Below are 16,526 nucleotides of genomic sequence, written 5' to 3'. Positions count from 1 at the left end.
TGGCAACATGGGTGGAGGCATAGAGAGGCAGAGTGGTGGCGGTACCCAGGCCAAGGTTCTCTAAGTGGGTACAATGACGGGGCCAGGAAAGGGAGTGATTATAATGAGAAATCATGAACTTAAGCTGGGAAGCAGGGAAATAAGGAAGGAGGGGACTGTAGAGAGGAAAGCAAGGCAAAAATCAGTGAGTTATATATCTTAATGGGGTTGAAAATGATTGGAATTGGCTTTCTTGCTCTCAGGAGTGCGGGAAAGACAGTTAAGTGTGCTGGGAAGTGAAATGCTTGAGGTTGAGGTCACAGAGAAGATGCAGTTATTGGTGATAACAAGGCCGGGGAAGATCACGGAGGTAGCATCTGAGGTCGGGTGATAGATCATTTAGTCCTGATGGTAGAGTATGGCGGGAGAGGCCCTAGATGTCAGAGAGAACTGTCAGAAGCACAGAGAGGCCTCTGGCTGTCCTTTCTTTCACTTTTCTGAGACTTTCCAAGTATGGATCTGAACACCAAGACCCCAGGCTTAAAGGCCACTGAAACTTGAGGCTGGGATACGTCCCTCAGTCGTCCTCTTCGTTGACCGAGCCTCGCCTAGCGATTCAGCTCAAAAACCACTGTTTTCTTTGGCCACAGTTCCCCATTTGGTTCCCAAAACCATCATGGGAGACTTGACGTTAGATCTGGTGCTCCTGTGACCAGAGCAGAATGCCCTTTTTCTCCAGGCTGTCAGATGGAAAGAAATCTAGAGTTAACAATTATTATTAAAATCCTACTAAGTCTGGCTCCCTCTTCTGTTGCATGCGAGGCATAATATATAGTTGGTTTTTTTCTTTACAATTATTGAAAAAATTTGAACAGTCGAGAAATGAAGATATGGAGTAAAATAGAAAGTTTCCCTCCTCGCCCTCTTTACTTCTAGCACCTCTTGGGTGCTTTTCTGAGCATCGCTCCAGATGTCTTTCCTTCATTTTCTGCCTGTGCATGTATATTTGTGTGGCTTCTGTGTATACATATCTCTGTGTCTATGTGTGTGTGTGAATACATCACAGAAAAGTGGAAGTATTCTACATGCAATTTACCTGTCTCCCTCAGGTCCTTCCATACCAACATATACTGAGCTGAAGACTTTTCTTTAGCTCAGCTGCATAACATTACACAATGCAGAAGTAGAGCATGACTTTAAATTCATATGCACTGATGGAAACTTAGTGTTTATTTTTTGCTATTATAAATTATGCTAAGGAATATCTATGTTCTTAGGTACCTCTGTACTTGCTTTGGTGTGAATTGCTCATACATGGAATTACTAAAGAAATTACCTAGTTTTTTGTTTTTTGATTTTTAAATTTATTTATTTGAGAGAGAGTCAGTGAGAGAGCGTGAGAGGGGAAAAGGTCAGAGGGAGAAGCAGACTCCCCGTGGAGCTGGGAGCCCGATGCAGGACTCGTGGATCATGACTTGAACCGAAGGCAATTGCTTAACCAACTGAGCCACCCAGGTGCCCAGAAAATACCTAGCGTTTTAAGTCTGATCTCTGTTGCTAAATTGTCTTTCACAAAGATGGTACCGAGTTCTGGTGACTGAGAGCATCCCTTTTCCTGCCTCCTCATTCATACTCATTGTTGATTTCCTCAACTCCTCCACAGTAGCTCATCTGATGGGACTGTTAGGAGAAAACATTTTCACTAAACAATACTGTACTAATTTAGAGGGAGTAACTGAAATTGGGGAATAAGAAAAATAAGAAGATATTTTATTCTTATTCCTTATGCAGGGGATGGAATATTAATACTTCTCCAAATTCTAAGGCTGAGCTTAAACAGAGAGGGCCTTAACTGAATTTTTAAAGAGGAAAGTGATCAGAGGCAAGGCTGGAGAGTAATGGAAACCATCATAATAAAAGAGCAGACTTGATTTCGGTTTTGTCCTTGAAAATGTTGTTTTCAAAAATCTTTTTTTTTTTTTTAAGTTTATAAAGATTTCTAGTTCTCTGGTAAACCCTTATAAATCATTGATTCCAGGTTTTATTGGAGTTGAATTCTGAGTTTGTGGTGACTGAATTGGAAAGAAATTTTATATGAAGTTTTATTTATTCTACTTGATCGTTTTTCAAAGTTTTGGCCTTTTTTGGAAGGAGAAACCTCGAATGGTTCATATTTAAGATGTAACAGTATAGATTTAGTACTGCTTTTTCATTTTCTCATGCTTATTCTATATAGAAATTTATATTTATGATCTCCCTCCAGTTAAAAGATATTTATTATTGATGCCTTATAACTGATAATTTCTTCAGAGAAACATTTGAAAACAAGTTTTAGGTATGAAACTAGAAGAGCTAAGTAAATTCTTTTTCTTTTATTTAACCAAGAAAATATTTTTAAATGTTATGGATGTAATGAGTGTATACCTAGGACAAAGCATATGTATAGACTCTGAAAATATGCCTGAGTGTATGTATGTTTCGGATAACTTGATTGTGAATTCAGACCTGTCAGCAAAATAATTACATACCCTTGAGTGCTCTATAGTTGGGCTTTCACATAAGTACACATCTGTTTAAAACTCGAAACAATCTTTTAATACCCACTTAACTGTTTTTGAGGCTTACTTTATGTCTTTGATGAGAAGACAATAGAAAAGTAACAGATGGCCAACAAGGATATTAAATTGACAGGGAAGCAACTTAGTTTAGTTACTTTAGTTCCTGAGTTAAAGATATATATATATATATAAAAAAACAGTATAAAGTCACTTTAAGAAAGTCCTGGGACTTTGTTTCCCCTGAAGTCTTTTGCTTGTGATTTGTCTCCATTTGTTTTGTTGTTGTTGTTTGTTTGTTTGTTTGTTTGTTTTGTTTTTATAAGCCCTCGTGGTGGGTGGGGTGGGGTGAAAAAGGGAAGAAGAAAAAGATGGATTTGAACCCCTCTTTATACCAAAGTCAATGCTATTTCTGCTTCTCTGAGTCTGTTCCCCATCCCCCCAAGATTTTATTTATTTATTTGACAGAGAAAGAGATCACCAGTAGGCAGAGAGGCAGGCAGAGACATAGGAGGAAGCAGGCTCTCCACTGAGCGGAGATCCCGGATGCAAGGCTCGATCCCAGGACCCTGGGATCATGACCTGAGCTGAAGGCAGAGGCTTAATCCACTGAGCCACCCAAGTGCCCCCCGAGTCTGTGTTCTGTTGACCTTTATCACTGGAAGAAATTCTCAATGCTCAAAGCAGTTTTTTCTAATCTTCAATCTAAATATGCTACTGACTGAATTATGCATGTTTGAACATGTAGAAAGATTTTCTTGTTAAATTAAGTTTAATCTTATACTTAATGTTCCCTATTATATGGGGAGAACTTTGAAGCAAGGATCTGAAATCAAATGACACTAATGCTTCCTAATGAGAGAAATCTCTATTCTGTGTTAATTAAAAATATATTGGCTGGACGTCTAGTCAGCTGAGCTTAATTCTCAGCACTCAGGTCCTGAACATTATGGAAAAAACACTTTGTCCAATTCAGAAATAGCTAGATTTTTTTCATACTTTCATTAGGAAAAATTAAAAAATGAAAGTAAGAAAATAATTTAAAACTATATTACAGTTGGACAATACAAAGTAAAGAAACATGGCAGTTTCTGATATGGCTGGAGGCAGGGTGGTTTTTGTGATCATACTTCAGGTTTTGCTTCCTATTGTTTGGCTGCCATTGGGGCATTTAAGAATACATGTTTATTGCAGTCTCAGTACTAAACATAAGAAAATAAGAACAATCATACTGTCTTTTATCCCCATAAATGCCAAGTAACTTTAATGAGCTATAAGAAAATGATACCACTTCTATATAGCACTACATTAGTTTCCTAGAAGTAAATAATTTAATATAGTCACACTGTATGCAATATATCCTAGATTTGACTCTTGTTTTATTAAATCCATATAAAACGAATCCATCTGTTCATACATGCATCAGGGTTATAGAGTTGTACAATTAAAACAGGTTGGAAGGGCTGGAGATAGCAGCAAGGATTGATTCCAAATGGGCATAAAGCATCTTTTTAGGGTGGTGGTAATGTTCTAAAATGACTGATGATTGCACAGATCTGCAATCTGTAAATTTACTAAAAACTGTTGAATTGTGTACTGCAAACAGGTAAATTTTATGGCATGTAAATAATATTTCAATAAAGCTATTGATTTTTTGTTTTTAAATGAAAAGGAAAATATGTGACCATAGCCGACCTCAGGAGACATAGGACATCTAAAAAGACAGTTATTACTGATGGAATAGAGAAAATTGTCAACGAGCTGCCCTCCCTTTTCTCTCCTTCAAGTTTACAAGGTAATTCAACCACACCTTTAAGAAACAGGTGATCGCAGTGCGATTTCCAACTGTTTCAGAACGCAGAAAATGAAGGAAAATGTCCAAATTCCTTATTATGAAGGGAAAATAACATTAATATTGAAACAAGGAAGAGGTATGTTTCCTGAAAGAAAACCAGAGATCAGTTTTGGGTGTGAATATTGAAGCAAAAATCTTTGGAAGAAAAATTGTAATGCAGTATCGCCTTTGAAAAGCAACACACACAACAGCAGTTTGGTGTTGAACAGTTTGGGCTCTGGAGCAGGATTGGTTTGGAATCCCAGGACCCTCACCTCTAGCTCCATGACCTTAGCAAAGTAACTGAACTTCTTCCTTTCCCATCAGTAAATAAGAGAACTTCCTTCATAGAGTTCGTGGGAAGCTGAGTGAGTAAAGCACTTTAGGTAAGTCCTGGCAATAAATGTTGAATAGGATAATAACCACACAGTTTATTAAAAATTATAAATGTGTCAACATATGGTCATTTCTCTACTGTTGACCATGTGGACTTGCTATTGTAAAGGATAGTGCAATTAAATGTCTTCATATGGGTATTTCCCTCACTTTTCTATTCCTGAAGGTAGATTTCTAGAAGTAGAATTTTGGAGGAAAAGCTATAAACTTTAAAGCCCCAAATAGCTCTCCGGAAAGATTGTACCCATTCCTACAGGTGATAGGTAAGAGGGTCTCTCTACACTACTCAAAGCACTATTGAACATCATCATCGAACAGAAAATCTTAGGTAATGTGATAAGCCCAAAATAGAAAGTAACTCAGTTCATAGCCTTCAAATATTGAGAGCATAGAACAAAACCTTAATTCAGAATGTTATCACAAAGCACCTGAAACTCTGAGAAATAAAATATTGTCAGTGCTCCTTAGATGAATATCTGGAGTTGGGGTTTCCTTTCACATTCAGATATCAACATGATGTTAGGATATTTGCCTTTTGTAACTTTGCTTCAAGTGACTTAGTTTGATGGAGAAATTTTCCTAAAAACATCAGTTAAAAAATAATCTGCTGAGATGCCTGGGTGGCCCAGGGCTCGGGTCATGATCTTAGGTTCCCTGGATTGAGCCCCACACCTGGGAGTCTGCTCAGTGAGGAGTCTGTTTCTCCCTCTGTCTCTGCCCCCCCACAACTCGTGCTTGCTCCCTGCCTCAAATAAATAAATAAAATATTAAAAAGAAAAATCTACCTAAAACAGTGCAACCAGGGAAAAACAGTTTGTAGCCCTTTTTTCTTTGTCTTCAAGATGGTTATAAAATCCTGTTGTTCCTTCTCCAGTTAAATCCATCCCAGTTTTTAAATTCTTTGGGAAGTGAGAATGGGTCAAGTCCCAGTGAAAAACTCGTAAGCCAGATTGGGCCAATGCAAATCCATCCTGTTCAATTTGAATTTAGATGACTTCAGCTAGATCAAACCAGGAACTTCTATCATCTTTTATAGGGAATGTGTGTGTCTTCCTCAAGGACATCTAAAAGGGCTCTGGGTATAGTCACCACTAAAAGCTGGGAAGGTAGAAATAACTCATCTGTGTCCTAGATTTGTTCTCTGAAAGTGTGGCACTGCTAAGGGAGGATTCCCTTTTCCTGTATTAAAACATTCACCTGAAATCTTAACAAATAGTGACATCCCTTTACATTTCCCCTAAAAAACAAATTAATAGAGGACTGTGTCTTGTTACACTATTTATTCAGGATTTGAGCAAATTAATGTTAATATACTAATGAGTTTAAAGACTAAATCAGAAAGGTCAGTAGTGATGAAAACTGCTTAGCAATTTAATTATTATTATTATTTTTAAAAAACTTTATTTGAGAGAGAGAGAGGGCAGAGCGAGAGAGAACAAGAGCACAAGCGTGTGAGGGAGGAAGATGCAGACTCCTCACTGTGCAGGGAGCCCGATGCAGGCCTCGATCCCAGGACCCTGAGATCATGACCTGAGCCAAAGGCAGAGACTTAACCGACTGAGCCACCTAGGCGCCCTGCAATTTATTCTTATATGTACTTGGATTCTGTACAGTAGAGATTGCTTGCCTGTGACCTGTCGGTTTTGCTATGGCTGTGCTTTAGAGACAGCCACACCTGTTGGCACTTGGTTAACATTTCAGTTCAACACTGGAGACACTTTTTCTGTACAGATTAATTATTTTAGGTGGCAAGATTGAGAAGCTGCCATAGTTCTGATGTCTATTTGCATCTTATACTTTCCCAGAACATGCATTTCCCTTGACATGTCTATCTTATGGTCTCTGACTATAACGTGGTGGTGTCAAGCCCTTTAAAAATAAGCATTGGGTTTATGTTTTTTTTTTTTTTTAAGATTTTATTTATTTATTTATTTGTCAGAGAGCGAGCGAGAGTGAGCACAGGCAGACAGAATGGCAGGCAGAGTCAGAGGGAGAAGCAGGCTCCCTGCAGAGCAAGGATCCCGATGTGGGACTCGATCCCAGGACGCTGGGATCATGACCTGAGCCGAAGGCAGCTGCTTAACCAACTGAGCCACCCAGGCGTCCCACATTGGGTTTATGTTTAAATCTCATTTTTAATATTCTTGGGTTTTTTTAAAAGATAATTCTGAGAAGAAGCCATTCCTGGGATCCTCAAATGTTGAAAGCAACAATGGAGAATCAGATAATTATAGCATCGTCCTTTCCTGACTTTGTTGCAGTTCTGTTTTCCTTGGACTAACTTGAATGTTGAGCTTTCCTTATACATGCTGTCAGGGTTTTGACCCAATTTCTCTAAAATCTAAATGTACCGTTCCCCCAAACTCATGTATTAGCTTGTCTTTGAGTTAAACAAAACCCTTCTGCAGTTTCATTTTTCAGACTCTGGTGTCAGGGTAAGATGTGTGTGTCTTGTTTGCTCTAGACCCTTGAAGGTCAAATCAGCCATTGATTCCTAGTTACTAAGTTCAGGAGCTGAAAGCTCTTTCACTAACCCGCAAAAAATCACTTAGCCTCCCTACCAATCAGCGCCTGCTACTGCTCTGAAAAAGTATATGTTATACCTTAGAAATTCAGTTTCAAAATGAGTCTTGAAAATTGTGGATTATTTCATTCCTCAAAAAGGACATACATGGAGATGCACTCCCTGTTCGGTTCTCGCTCTGGCAAGGATTGGAAAATCTCTCTGTTTATAGTCTATCTCCTTTTTAGCAGCTATTCTCAAGCCACATCAGTCTTCCCTGAGCTTAGAGCAACGAAAAGCAATTTTCCTTAGTGCTCAGGAAAAGAATAACAGATTGAGAATTTTTGAATGTTCAGCTTTTCTCCAATAGTTGTCCTGCACTGACTTAGGGAATAGCCTTGGAAACACATGGGACAGATCCGATGTTTCATGTTGTGTTTCAGTCTTTCAAAATAATAACATTAATGATTGCCATTTGTCCACCTCTTGTCCTTTTATGACTTAATTTCTGCCAGTAGGCAACACAATATGAATGCCTAAAACAGTTGAGAACTTCTGTTGTCAGTGACATCCTCACTAGAGACTGGAATCACTTTATTTACTGCCATGTTTGTTGAGGGTCTGTGACATCAGTTTATACATTTCCTCTCCCACATCTTAATGGTATTCACGGAGTGAATTAGAAATGGGACATTGTTTTTTCCTTTTTATCTCTTTCTTCAATTTATTTTCTCCTTTTATAGTATAAAGTCTCACCTTTTTATTTACTATTATACTTTTAAATTTGATCATATCAGAAATATGCTCTCTATCTAGATATAAAATGATTTTTCTTAATAAGTATTTGGACACAGATTACTAAAAGTATAAAAATTCTTGATTGCACATTTATTTGCTCTTAATTGATTAACATCATAAAGATCAAGGAGAGAGAACTAGTGATAGCTCTTTCCCTTTTACAATGCTGTCTGTTTCTTGGGAAATGGAAGACAAATTTGGGTGTATTTTTTTTTTAAGATTTTTATTTATTTATTTGACAGAGACACAGCGAGGGAGGGAACGCAAGTAGGGGGAGTGGGAGAAGGAGAAGCAGGCTTCCCACCGACCAGGGAGTTCCTGAGCAGGGAGCCCAATGCAGGGCTCAGTCCCGGGACCCTGGAATCATGACCTGAGCCAAAAGCAGACGCTTAACGACTGAGTCACCCAGATGCCTCAGAAGTTTGGGTGTATTCTGTTCTCTCTGAATCTTTTTATAGTTTGTTTAATAGTCAGGAGTATTTCTAGGATTATCAGTGTGTTTGTTACTTGGAATTATTATTGGGAAATTTTTTCTGTTTATTCTGTTTTCCCTCTTGATTCCTGCAGCTTTGTTAGTTGTACTGCCAATGCCAAATCTAGTTCGACTTCTTATCTGTACCCAGGAGAACTTTCTTACAGCTTTTTATTGAAAGATCATTTATCTTTTTTATTTTCCACATACCGTATTTAGGGATTAAGAATCTTATATTCCTAGTTAAATACAGCCCCCTTTATAATTGAAGTCCTCATACTGGAGACTTTATCTTAGAATATTATCATTAATTTCCCAATCAACTATTACCCAAGGGCATAAAAGAACCATATAAGCTCATATAAAACCTGTTGTTCTAAATGCACCTTCGCCTTTATATTCCGTTGGACTTTTTCCTTTTAACAAATAAAATTCGGACTTGTTAGTAGAGATGTGGTGTTTTCAGTGTCTTTCACTGTTTCTTTATTTTTTAATATATTTTTTAAGTTTTTATTTATTTGACATAGAGAGAGATCACAAGTAGGCAGAGAGGCTGACAGAGAAAGGGGAGGAATTGGGCTCCCTGCTGAGCCAAGAACCCGATGCAGGGCTCCATCCAGGACCCTGAGATCATGACCTGAGCCTAAGGCAGAGGTTTAACCCACTGAGCCACCCAGGCGCCCCTCACTGTTTCTTTAAAAAGGCACATCAAGAATGTGCTGTTCTGAAAAGCCATCTTAAGTGTGGGATTGGAGTCAGACCAAGCTGAGTTCCAGTCTCAGATCTGCCCTTGTTGGTCGGTCTTGTGACCCTGCGTCAGTTACTTAACCCTGGGGAATTTCAGTCTGCACATCTTGAAATGGGAATAATTGCAGGGCTGTGACAGTTAGTTGATGCACATGGTACAGAGAATGGAAATGCAGCTCTTTTATTACCATTACTTCTCAGTTTGGCATAGATCAGGTTGGCAGGCCAGTATGTGTAAGTCAGAAATATTTTTCCTTTTTAAAGTTTTATTTATTTATTTGGGGGGGGAGCGAGGAAGGGGCAGAGGAAGAGAATCTTAAGCAGACTTCCCACTGAGTGCGGAGCCCCCAGTGGGGCTTGATTTAACCACCCTGAGATCACTACCTGGGCTGAAACCAAGAGTCAGACGCTTAACCGACCGAGCCACCCAGGCGCCCCTCCGGTAGAATATTTTAAACATTCTCTTCTAGTCTCTAAATTCACTTTTGTTTTGATCCAGAATTGATCATTCATTTTGATCTTTACCTTTTATACCATTGCTTTTTCCTTAGATGTTTGCTTGGCATTGGTTGTAGGTACATGTTTATGAATGAAGAGTAAATTGGCTGATACAAGTAGTGGTTTTATTTCTCCAGAAGTGCTTTCCTCTGAATGACATAACTTACTGTGTAAATGGTGTATTAATGGGTTATACTATTTTTTAAAAAAAGATTTTATTTATTTATTTGACAAAGATGACAAGTAGGCAGAGAGACAGGCAGAGAGAGAGAGAGAGAGAGGTAGAAGCAGGCTTCCTGCTGAGCAGAGAGCCAGCCCGACTAGGGGCTGGATCCCAGGACCCTCGAATCATGACCTGAGCCGAAGGCAGAGGCTTTAATCCACTGAGCCACCCAGGCACCCCAATGGGTTATACTATTTTGGGTTTTCCTATAAGGGAGTTGGAAGACAAGCTCAGACCCTTAAAATTGCCAAGTTAAGAAAGTTGTTATTCCAGGAGTAAGATGTATCTTGAAATGGAGTGGTTTACTATATTTTACTTGTAGGTCCTGTCTTTCCTCTTTGTCTCCCAATAATTTCTGGGTCTGAAGTTAATTTAAAGCCTAAATTACCGTAAACTATACTCTTTTTCCCTCATCAAGTCCCAGGTCCCCCACTGGGACTATCCCTTAACAGATGACTAACTTCATATGGGTAGCAGTCTTCTCCCTTCAGCTCAAAAGGGAAACCTTGTCTGGCTTTTAGGTGTAATTTGTTGTGGAATGGGCTGAACAGTGCTGAGGAGTTTGATCTCTTGATCTGAATATAGCTTTAATTAGCTATCTTCATGGATGTCCAAGGGGCCAGTTTTTATTCTTTGATTCAGAAAGAGCTTGCTAGAGAGAACTCATGTTTAACCTCTGATGTCTTTGACCTTGGTTTCAAATTTCTTAGGATGTCTGATTCATTGGATCACTCTCATTCTTGATTTGTTTTAGAGTTGTCATGGTTCTATTCAGGTTTTGTTTTGTTTTGTTTTTGTATTTTTTTAAAGATTTCATCTATTTATTTGACAGACAGAGATCACAAGCAGGCAGAAAGGCAGGCAGAGAGAGAGAGAGGAGGAAGCAGGCTCCCTGTGGAGCAGAGAGTCCGTTGTGGGGCTTGATCCCAGGACCCCGGGATCATGACCTGAGCTGGAGGCAGAGGCTTTAACCCACTGAGCCACCCAGGCACCCCTCTATTCAGGTTTTTATATTTTATTTCATTATCTTTCAATTTATAAGCAGAGGAGGTGGATATAACCACTGAGTCAAGTAAACATTTACATATGACTTTCTTTCTTTTTTTAAGATTTTACTTACTTATTTGACAGAGAGAGTCACAGTGAGAGAGGGAACACAAGCAGGGAGAGCAAGAGAGGGAGAGGCAGGCTTCCCATCAAGCAGGGATCCCGATGTGGGGCTCAATCCCAGGACCCTGGGATCGCGACCTGAGCCGAAAGCAGACACTTAACCAACTGAGCCACCCAGGCGACCCTACATATGATTTTTCATTGAAAAGCCTCAAACCTGGCTCCATACTGTGCTGAACTCATAAATGTTAGTAGCATAAGATTCTTGATAGTGCCAAGTAGTGAATGTTATCCTAAATGTGGTATATTCCTACCCATTGTCTGATCTTGCTTTATTTCTAACCTCAGTTACTGGTAACATATACCATGTACCAAATCATGACTCCTGCTCCCTCCGTCAACACATACTGCCCATTCCAAATCCTGTCTGTTTGTACCCAGCCCTCCCACTTTCATTTCCTCCTACTCTTTCCTTACATCAAGCTTTCCACCTGGTTCATACTGTTGTTCGTGGTCTCTCTTCTTTCATCCTCCAGCCCTCCACTGTAGTCCGTTCTACCAGGCTACCCTTCCTCCACTTCTTGCACAAAAGTACACATGCTAACATACAACATCCATAAATTGCTCCAAATGATCCTTAATTCATGTTGTAATACGATCTCCCAGTATATTTTCCTCACACTCTGGGATCTACCTGGATTACTCAGTATTATCCTTCAGTTCTTTGTGCTTTCTCTACTATTGTGTTGTATATAGTTCTCTTAAACTTAGATGCCTTTCTTCCCATATTTACTTCTCAAATTTTGCCAGCTTAAAGTTATGCTCAAACCAAATGCTATCTATTCTGGCAAGCCTTTAAGATTCTTAGTCACAACTAAACCTTCCTTGGGATGCCTGGGTGTCTCAGTGGGTTAAAGCCTCTGCCTTCGGCTCAGGTCATGATCCCAGGGTCCTGGGATCGAGCCCCAAGTCTGGCTCTCTGCTCAGCAGGGATCCTGCTTCCTCCTCTCTCTCTCTCTGCCTGCCTCTCTGCCTACTTGTGATCTCTGTCTGTCAAATAAATAAATAAAATCTTAAATTAAAAAAAAAATCCTTCCCTTATATTCCTAGATTTTAGTAGCTCCTGGGCATTCATTTATTTAATATTCACCGTTTGATGGTTCAATAGAAACCCTGTAAGTTCAAGTAATTTTCATGTCAGCTGACGTTGGAATTTTTTATTCCTGCTGTAAGGCAAGTACATGAATCCAAGTGGTTGATAAAACTGTAGTGAACGTTGAAAACACAGTTAACTCATGGTATACAGGTATGCACAGGAAATACATGGATTTTGGTGAAATTGTTATTTGAGAGAGGTCTGGGAAGTTACACAAATATTTTTGTTAAAGATTTTGTGGATTCTTAAAATTCTCATGACATATCAAAGGTTCTTCTGCATTGTTTGTACTCACAGTATGCATTAGAAATGCAAGTTGGTGCAGCCACTTTGGAAAACAGTGTGGAGGTTCCTTAAGAAATTAAATATAGAGCTACCCTATGACCCTGCAATTGCACTACTGGGTATTTACCCCAAAGATACAGATGAAGTGAAAAGAAGGGCCATATGTACCCCAATGTTCATAGCAGCAATGGCCACAATCACCAAACTGGAAAGAGCCAAGATGCCCTTCAACAGACAAATGGATAAAGAAGATATGGTCCACATATACGATGGAGTATTATGCCTCCATCAGAAAGGATGAATACCCAACTTTTGTGTCAACATGGACAGGACTGGAAGAGATTCTGCTGAGTGAAATAAGTCAAGCAGAGAGAGTCAGTTATCATATGGTTTCATTTACTTGTGAGCATAAGGAATAACACGGAGGACATGGGGAGATGGAGAGGAGAAGGGAGTTGAGGGAAATTGGATGGGGAGATGAACCATGAGAGACTGTGGACTCTGAGAAACAAACTGAGGGTTTTGGAGGGGAGGGAGTGGGGGGTCGGGGGAGCCTGGTGGTGGGTATTGTGGAGGGCGCGCGTATTGCATGGAGTACTGGGTGTGGTGCATAAACAATGAAATTTGGGTCACTGAAAAAAATAAAATAAAATGTAAAGTTAAAAAGAAGGGGGTGCCTGGGTGGCTCAGTGGGTAAAAGCCTCTGCCTTCGGCTCAGGTTGTGATCCCAGGGTGCTGGAATCAAGCTTTGAATCAGGCTCTCTGCTCTGCAGGGAGCCTGCTTCCCCTCACCCCTCTGCCTGCCTCTCTGCCTACTTGTGATCTCTCTCTCTCTGTCAAATAAATAAAATTTAAAAAAAAAAAAAAAAAAGAGGGACTCTTGGGTGGCTCAGTCAGTTGAGCCGCTCGGGTCTCCTCTCTCTGTCTCTGTCTGCCACTCTGCCTGCTTGTGCATACTCTCTGTCTTTGTGTCTCTCTGACAAATAAAATAAATAAAATCTTAAAAAAAAAAAGAAGAAATTGTTCGCTCTTGTGTCTCAACATACGTTGTAGGTTTGTTGAATGTAGCTTTTGTTGTGTTCCAGGAGTATTCCACAGCCTCTTATCCTCCAAGACAGTCAGCATTGTCTTTGATTCTTTTTTCTCTGGGCCAGAGCTGGGTAGATCAGAGAGGTCTGTACCTGAATACACTGAGCCAGAGAGTGGCTAAGGTTGATCTCACGCACCTGCATCTGCAGGTGTTTCATTCACAGCTCTGTGGGAAGAAAGCATACAACGCCTTACTCGGGTTTCTGATAAAGTAGAATTGGATCTGTACTTCATCTCCATATTACTAGAAGTGTCCGCTGTTTCTCAGACCTGTTTTTTAATTGCTTGTGGTGCATGGGTTAACTCAGCAATGATGCAAACAGACATTATTTCAGATGTGTCAGTGAGTCTGGGTGTGGAATAGTGTGGAAATCTTGGCTAGTGGATGACGGGCAAACCCATGATATCTGAGAGTCTGCTTTGCATAAATGACACATAAGCTGCCCCAGAGCCAGTTTCTGGTATGTGGCTAATATTTCTTCCTCCTCGCTGCCCAGTGTTTGTATGTTTTAACTATCATTATTAAGAGTGGATTTTGGGGTACCTGGGTGGCTCAGTGGGTTAAGCCTCTGCTTTCAGCTCAGGTCATGATCTCGGGGTCCTGGGATCCAGCCCCACATCGGGCTCTCTGCTCAGCCGGCAGCCTGCTTCCCCCTCTCTCTCTGCCTGCCTCTCTGCCTACTTGTGATCTCTCTCTGTCAAATAAATAAATAAAATCTTTTAAAAAAAAAAAAAAGAGTGGATTTTGTGTTGCAATTAAAAGATGGCTAATTGTATTTGAAAAGAAAATCACCAATACCCAGATTGGTGTCATACAAAAATTTAATAATTACTGTAGGTCATTTTATTCTTTTCTAAAAATTTCACTCTGTAAGTACAGGAATTAACAATAAGCAATATTCTCATAACTGTTTAATTTTATAATGAACTGTCCCTATCACCGTGTACCTATTTCCATACTCTGTTGAACCCATAGATAAATGTTAGTGGCATAAAATTATTGACAGCACCAGGTAGTGAATTGGAGCTATTCTCCCAGTGCAGGGGTCTTGTCATAAGACACCCAAGGCAAAATCTTCTGTATTTTTAGGAATTTATGAGAGGGTGTTTGTTTTGTGAAGCTGAAGAAAGCCTCAGAGACAGTTAGAAGGAATTTGAGGCCCTGGGTTCAGTCTGTAAACGACACACCGTCTGATACTGAAGTGTAAGTGTGGCTTATGGTGAACAGCATTTCTACATTTTTACCCTTGTAGTTTATCAAATGAGTGGGACCTCCAGCCTTCTAACTGAGTGGAAAGAGCAGGGACTTTGGGATTCTTCAGATCCAGGTTTGAAAATTCATAGTCCCTTTTTATTTAACTAGCTTCTCAGAGGCTTTGCTTTCTCATCAATAAAGTGGAAAAGACTCATATCGTGGGAATTCCATGAAGAGTAAATGAGACTATATTAGAATGCCTCTAACATAGTGAGACTCGGTGAATAATAGCTGTCATCGTTGTCATTGTCATTATGCTGATCGCGGGCTCTGAATTTATCTCCACTGTGTTTTGTGACCTGGGAGCCACAGAAGGTGAATCCCTTGTGTAGCTTTCTGTGCTTCTCGTAATGATTGCATTGCTTTTTCCTTCCCTTAAATGGTGCATTTTTCATGGCACAGTGTTTTGTGAATCCTGCAACTCTGAAGCCGCACTTCAAAATGCTTTCATTCCAAATCAAAATTATTTGAAGTCTTTGCATGGTAATGCGCAATCTGTCTTCTCCATGAATTAGTAACAACTGCTCCCTCGCACCCCCAAAGGAAACAGTAGATGATACAAAGGCTTTTGTAGCTCTGCGGGTTCCCAATTTGCAGAGGTGTGCTCTACAATAGATACCGGTATGCTCTACAATAGATACTCGGGTTGTACCTACTGTGTGTAACGTGCTGTGCCAGCCATGGCAAGGCATAAATGCTCTGTCTTGAAGAAACTTACAAAGTGGAAGCAATAAGACGTAGTTAAAGAGAATTATAAGGTGATTCAACATGTGGAAAGTGCTGACCGGTGCTAGGCACTGTGTGGTGCGGTGGTGGGGAAGCGATATTTCTGCTTGTGGGGAATCAAGTAAGGCTTCAAAGCTGAGATGGCAGGTGTCTCTCAGGTCTCTTAAAGATCCTGTGTGTCTCTAGAACTGTGAAAAATCAGAACTGAACACTTAGTTCAGAAGCATTCTATGCAGCTGAAGAACACAATGAGACAATGGGGCATTCTCTTTGCTTGGGTCCCAGTAGCCTTTTGAAGGTGGTTGTGCAGATGGAAGGTTGCTGAGAAAGAGGAGAGGAAGGAGACAGGTGGGCTTGAATTTGCAAGAGGCAGTGTGGTGTTGTGCAAAGAATACGTTGTCTATCCTTAGGTAAGGTAATGTGACACTGCCAGATATGGCTTTACCTTTACTTGATTAAAAGGGAAAAAGTCATTCTAGATTAGAGACCAAGACTGCCCCACTGTGGCTAAAAATCTGTTTGAGGACTCCGATCAGAAAAATTCTTACCTGTGTAAGAAAGATTTCCACAGCCTAATGATCTCACCTCAGAGTGAGGTGTATGGTAATTGGAATATGGTGAACTTCCCTTTTTTCCCTGCTTTTTCTCCTTTTCCCTGCAGATGAAGGAGTCTCTGGTTAGAGTGGTTTCTGATAATTGCTCATTTTGTAGAGACAGGTGTGAAAAGGTAAAACTTTGTTATAACATCTGTGAATTAATCAAAACTAAAGGAATAAGGAGTGTAAGAATGGGCCTTTTGCCTGTTAAAGAAAAAAATCATCATTTTTACTCTAACAGCTGAAAAAGCAACCTGTGGTTAGAGATGTTATCTATCCTTGACACCTGCAATAACAAATAACA

The 16,526-nt window shown here is 39.9% G+C and overlaps 1 protein-coding gene across 4 annotated transcripts in view; it reads left to right on the top strand.

Moving 5' to 3' along the window:
• SH3D19 (SH3 domain containing 19) overlaps window positions 1-16,526 on the top strand; it is a 179,348-nt gene that overhangs the window by 64,560 nt on the left and 98,262 nt on the right. The window contains exon 1 of one of the 4 annotated variants that reach the window (XM_032332503.1): window positions 15,524-16,036. The exons of the other annotated variants lie outside the window; for them this stretch is intronic. The gene's annotated coding sequence lies outside the window, so the exon portion shown is untranslated. Of the gene's footprint in view, window positions 1-15,523; window positions 16,037-16,526 lie in introns of those variants that run through there. 4 annotated transcript variants of the gene reach the window in all.

This window comes from Mustela erminea, chromosome 2 (genome assembly GCF_009829155.1).
Source record: "Mustela erminea isolate mMusErm1 chromosome 2, mMusErm1.Pri, whole genome shotgun sequence".
NCBI classification, from domain to species: Eukaryota; Metazoa; Chordata; class Mammalia; order Carnivora; family Mustelidae; genus Mustela; species Mustela erminea.
Note: the sequence above shows the minus strand (reverse complement) of the source record. Positions and strands in the feature narration are given on the sequence as shown.